Genomic DNA, 6,031 nt, shown 5'->3' with positions numbered 1-6,031 from the left:
CCCGCCATGCACCTGTCGTTGCAGACTTGCAACAATCACCGTCCACGTCCTTGTCCCACTGCAGTGTTCAGTTGTCCCTACCCCATTCCTTGGAATGCAAGCACAAGAATGCCGGCAGCCACCCACCCACAGGCTGCAATACTATACTGCCAAATTTTTGACAGCTGCTTGCACTTGAAATGTGGCCTTTTAGGCTCGTGGAGGCGGAAGCTTTTCATAACCTCATGCCGGCGGCGGCCGGGTGTCCATACTCGGTCCCCAGTCGCCACTATATTTCCCGGTATCGCCTCCGCCTTCCACAACCACGGGTCCAATAACATTACCCGTGCCCTCCCCAGTGCACTTACTGGGAAGGACCGCCTAACCACAAACACGTGGACAGGTGAATGTGGCCAGGGACGGTACGGAGCCAGTCCACAACTTTTTTTGCTAAGAGTTGTATTTAGCTCGGTGAAAGGACTGGCATAGAGGGAAACCGTATCTACCCTGCGTGTCATTTCTCCCAGAAAATCCTGTAATTGAGCTTGTTGCAGAAGCAATGGCAGCCCATCCAACATCAACTCGCACTTGTCAATGGTGCTTTGACACACACACATCTTTCTTTGCGCATTTAATTTCTTGAATACAGAATTGGAAAATGGCCTGATCCGTAATGCGTTTTGAGAAATAACATGCATAAGCATGGCCGATCCGCATTAAAAAAGCAGCCATAGAGTGTCCAGGAACCTTCCCCCACACTTTTCTTAGCCAGGGCTGCTTTTCGGCAGGGTTGCACGGGCCCACCAGAGAACCAGAGACTCCTCCGGCGGGCCCTGGCTTCTCCTTCAGGAGAGTTCATAGTGCCGAGGTGAGGCCATGATGATGATAGAGGCCATCATCTGCTTAGTTTTCTGTTACTTGGAATGCAATTGCAAGTATGCAGCCAGCCACCCACCCACCCACAGGCCGCAACACTAAACTGACAGATTTCTGGGCAGCTCTTTGCACTTGAAATATGGCCTTTTAAGCTTGTGGAGGTGGAAGCTTTTCACAACCTCATGCAGGCGGCGGCCGGGTGTCCATACTCGGTCCCCAGCCGCCAGTATTTTTCCGGTATCGCCTTCGCCTTCCACAAGCACGGGTCCCACAACATTACCCATGCCCTACCCAGTGCACTTACTAAGAAGGACTGCCTAACCACAAACACGTGGACAGGTGAATGTGGCCAGGGACGGTACGGAGCCAGTCCACAACTTTTTTTGATAAGAGTTGTATTTAGCTCAGTGAAAGGACTGGCATAGAGGGAAACCGTATCTACCCTGAGTGTCATTTCTCCCAGGAAGCCCTCTAAAGCTGCTTGCACTTGAAATCTGGCCTGAACATTACTGCTGGTACTTTTCTGTGGCAATTTTCTTGCCTCCTACCAGCCTGGAATATTTCCAGCAAACTATGGTACAACACCATGGTATTAGCACTGCCCCCAGTACCAGCAGCGAAGCCATCCTCAATTTCCTTCTCTGGAATTTTATTTGGTAGACTGAGTGGCTGCCAAAATAAATTTTCTCACAAAGGAGCTGATGATAGAGTGGCAGTAGGTTCAAGTTTCTCCAGCCTGCTAGATATTAGAGGGTGAACGGCAGCACATTGGATCAGTGGTTAGCACTGAAGTCTTGCAGCACTGGGATCCTGGGTTCAAATCCCAGCAAGGACAACATCTGCAAGAAATTTGTATGTTCTCCCACAGGGTTGGACAGTCCCACCAGAGAATTCTCTGGTGTGCCTTGGCTTCTACCTCAGGAGAGTTCATGATAGCGCTAACTTTGCAGCTGCTATGGGGCTCTTGAGCGGGTGAGAAAGGTTAGCCCTCAGAAACAAATCCTCTGGTGGGCAGAATGTTTTTCAATCTGAAACAGCTTCTCAGTGGGAGTTGTATTTCACAGCATGCCATATTCTTTAGCTCTGTGAAAGGATTGGCATATAGGGAAACCTTATTTACCCCGGTTGTCATTTCTCCGTCACCAGGTTCCGCCCATTGTAACACACGACCATGCCTGGCTGTATGTTCAGCGGTGAGAGCCACAGATCAAGCTGCTGTGTTACAGCTTTCAACAACTATGCAGCGCTGGGCGGTTTGTTAATTAAGCATTAAGCATGTTATCTTCAGCACAGCCTGCTGCTGTTTGGCCAAGGCAGTGCAGCAGTGCTGTCAGCTTGTGACTGATGTGGTCATTTCGGAGATGGAGGAGGAGGTGCATGAGCTGAACAATGTGATTACATTGAGGTTAAATTGGTGATGCTGTTTTTTATACTAAAGAAAGATCCTATTGTTATGTTTTTTTATGTTATTTTTTATGACAAATGCATTCACCGGGAAAAGTCATTTTAACATTTTACAACCTAATCTGGCAATGTGGTGTCATCAGACACATCCTGTTTTATTTATGATGGAGGGACTCTGAAAGTCATAAAGCCTATTTTTATAGGAACATCAGACGGCCCTTACTATTCTTAAAAGGCCAGCAGTCGGCCCTAGCTATTGTTAGAGAGCCATCAGAGGGCTATGCTTTGTTGTTCCCATTATTAACAAGTGGGTCTCCTATACTGTTATTGCGCATCCAGTGACTGCAAGGGTTGTCAAAAATTTGGACGCAACCTAATACCCCTTTGAAGAGACATAGAGGAGGGTCTCAGTAAAAAAAATGTTCCCATTATAAAGGAGCGGGTCTTCTATAGTGGTAATGCCCATGCTGTGACTGCAAGGGTGGGCAAAATTTTTGAATAAAACACTAACAATTTAAAGACACAAAGAGCATGGCCACAGTAACAAGGTACGACATGTTCCCGTTAGAAAGGAGAGGGTCTGCTATACAGTTATAGGGTATGCAGTGAATCCAACGGCTGACAAATTTTAGGAAAAACCCCACTAAGAATTTAAGGACACACAGAGCAGGGCCACATTAACAAGGTACGACATGTTCCCATTAGAAAGGAGAGGGTCTGCTATACAGTTATAGGGTATGCAGTGAGTCCACCGGCTGACCAAGTTTAGGAAAAAACCCACTAAGAATTTAAAGACACATAGACCAGGCCACAGTAATGACAAATTCCCATTAGAAAGGAGAGAGTCTCCCATAGTGTTGGACTATGCAGTGACTGCAAGAGCTGCCAAAAATTTGGAGGCACTTCAATGGCCCTTGGAAGAGACGTGGAGGAGCGCATCATAAAAAATTGTTACCATTAGAAAGGAGCGGGCCTCCTATACTTGTAATGCCATGCACTAAGTGTATGGGCTGACAAACATTTACTCCTGGGGGGTATACATGAACATACTGTATAAAAAATTTTTTTTAAGGGCATCATAAAAATGTAGCGCCCCGAGGGCTCGACCGCTACAGGGGTATTGCACCTCTGCCAGAGGTGTGATATTCCACTCCCGGGTAAGGATGGAGTATGGACCAGGGTTCAGTTAGCTGCATACAGCACACTCACCCCATTTCCGAGGGACAGCTCAACGGTGCTCCCATTAGACAGAAATGCAGGCACGACAGACCATGTCCCTGGCTGGAGTGGGGAGGGGGTAGGAATACCCAGTGATGTAGGAGCAGAGAGGGGTTGGTTCCTGAGCGTAGATAGGAGCCCATTGTTTGCTGGTCACCTGGGCTCATGTTCTAGAGGGAGGTATAAAAGGTGGGCACCATCTTAGAACAGTGTTCAGTCAGAGAGAAGAAGTGACAGAGTGGGGGCCTCTGCAAGGGGCTCTTCTCCGTAGGCGGGCCTAGCCTCTGAGGCCCAGCCAGCACAGAGAGAAGAGAAGAAGAGAAGTTCAGTGAGTGGAGTAAGAGAAGGAGTTCAGCCAGAGAGGGCTGACAGGGAGCTGTGGCTCAGTCTGGGCCCAGCTCCACGAGGCAGGCCTAGGGTGAAGGCCAGGAACAGAAAGGAACAAGAACAGAAAGGAACAAGAACAGAAAGGAACAGAAGAGAAAGAGAAAGAGAGAAACAGAAGGGCTCAGGAACAAGACGGCAGAAGGGACCCTAAGAACCAACGAGAATACAGGGTGAAGGGTCAGGCAGATTAAGGGTACCGGATCCCAAGTTGGTGGAGGAGAAACAGCCCTCAGCCAAAGACCGGAGGTCGTGATCATTTATTGGTGCGACACCTCATCAAACCTGCTAGGAAGGCACCATATAGGACAGCGGGGAACGGGAACCACATTTACCCGCACAAGTCCGCGGCAGCTGGACAAAAGTGGGTCACTGGTGAGGCAGGCCAGAGAAAGGATTGAAGGGGTCCTGTGTCATGCTCCTGAACTGCCTGGGGTTGACCGAGCCCCTCACCTGGTGGACGCAGCACGGCTCGGGCGGTCATTGCTGACAGAAGTGACCCGGAGTACATGAACTGTGAGTAAAAGACATTGGACTGCAGTACGTTGTCTGTGTACTCTTTCGCTCCTCCAGCACTAACGGCACTGGGACTCTCTGCACCATCACCCCCACCATCCACTACACTGCCCTGGGGCTGCACTCTTCCCGTGGGGAGTCACACTACCTCAGCTGCATACATCATCAGCCCCAGCGATCTGCCTTGCAGCGGCGGTTCATAATAACCGCAATCCACGGGTGGCGCAGTCGGACATCACTTAGGACGGCTAAAGGACTACCACTGGTCTGACCACCCTGAGCCACGGAACCGGGTCGCCACTACTACCCCCACCGTCTCCCTATTGCCCGGCTCCGAGTGCCCCACGGCCCAGGGGCGAGTCAAACACCCTTAAAAAAAATTATGTGGGTGTTGCATCATGGACCACGGTCACCCTGGTGATATGGTGGTGGAGGATGAGGAGAAGGAGGAGGACAAGAGCAAATAGCCAAAATCAGGAAGCGTATACCCATGTGTGGGTGTGAAAAGGTGCATGGGAATACACCTCCCAAGAAAAGACACTGGATTTGAGTTTATGTTACGCTGCTATTGTAGCACCCTGAGGACTCGGCTGCTACAGGGGTATTGCACCTCAACCCAGAGGTGTGGTATTCCACTCCCGGGTAAGGATGGAGTGTGGAACTGAGCTTAGTAGGCTGCATGCACTACATACATCCCATTTCCGGGGGACAGAACTACGGTACTCCCACCAAGTATATATGTGCAGGTACGACAGCGTCTGTCCCTGGCTGGAGTGGGAAGGGGGGTGGAACATCCCAGTAGTATAGGGGCAGATAGGGGGAGCACTCTGGGTAAAGCTAGGAGCTCATTGGGTGCTGGTCACCTGGGCTCACACATAGAGGGAGTATATAAGGTGGGCACCATCTTAGGACAGGGTCTTTTTAGGAGCTGAGGAAGAGTTCAGCCAGGAGGGCTGACAGGAGCTGTGGCTCCGTCTGGGCCCAGCTCCAGGGCTAGGCCTGCAGTGAGGAGAGAGGAAGAAGGAAGGCCCAGAGTGGAAGACAAGAGGGAACCCTGAGAACCCAGAATTAAGCCAGAAGGGTGAAGGGTTGGCGGACACGGGTACCGGAACCCAAGCTGGTGGAGGTCAATCATCCTCAGCCAGGAACCGGAGGTCATGGTCAAGATTTGCCACGACCCCCACCAAATCCACCAGAAAGGCACACCAAGTATAGGGTCAGGGAACCCAGAGAAGGTTTAACCACCAAGAGACCCGAGGGAGCCGGCCAAAGGTGGATCCCTGGTGGGGACGGCCAGGAGAAAGAGAGGAGAGAGGGAAGCTCAGGACCACGCTCCGGAACTGCCTGGGGGTTGGCCGAGTCCAGGACCTGGTGGACGCAGCACGGCTCGGGTGGTCACTCAAGGCCAGAGTGACCAAAGGAACACCCGTGAGTTAAAAACCCTGAAACTGCATCCCACGTCTCTGACTCTCCTTTCTACACTACAACTACCCCCATCATCCGCATCTGCTGCCCTGAGGCCATACCCCTCCCGTTGGGGGTTATACCACCACGCTGCACATCCTGATACACCTGGCCTCAGTGGACTGTTCTGCAGCGGCGGCTTCAAAGCCGCACTCAACGGGTGGCGTAGTCGATCAAGTTAACATCTACT

This window comes from Phyllobates terribilis, unplaced genomic scaffold (genome assembly GCF_046119375.1).
Source record: "Phyllobates terribilis strain yellow unplaced genomic scaffold, ASM4611937v1 Scaffold_399__1_contigs__length_1738980, whole genome shotgun sequence".
In the NCBI taxonomy this organism is placed as follows: domain Eukaryota; kingdom Metazoa; phylum Chordata; class Amphibia; order Anura; family Dendrobatidae; genus Phyllobates; species Phyllobates terribilis.
This window is presented reverse-complemented; position numbering follows the sequence as displayed.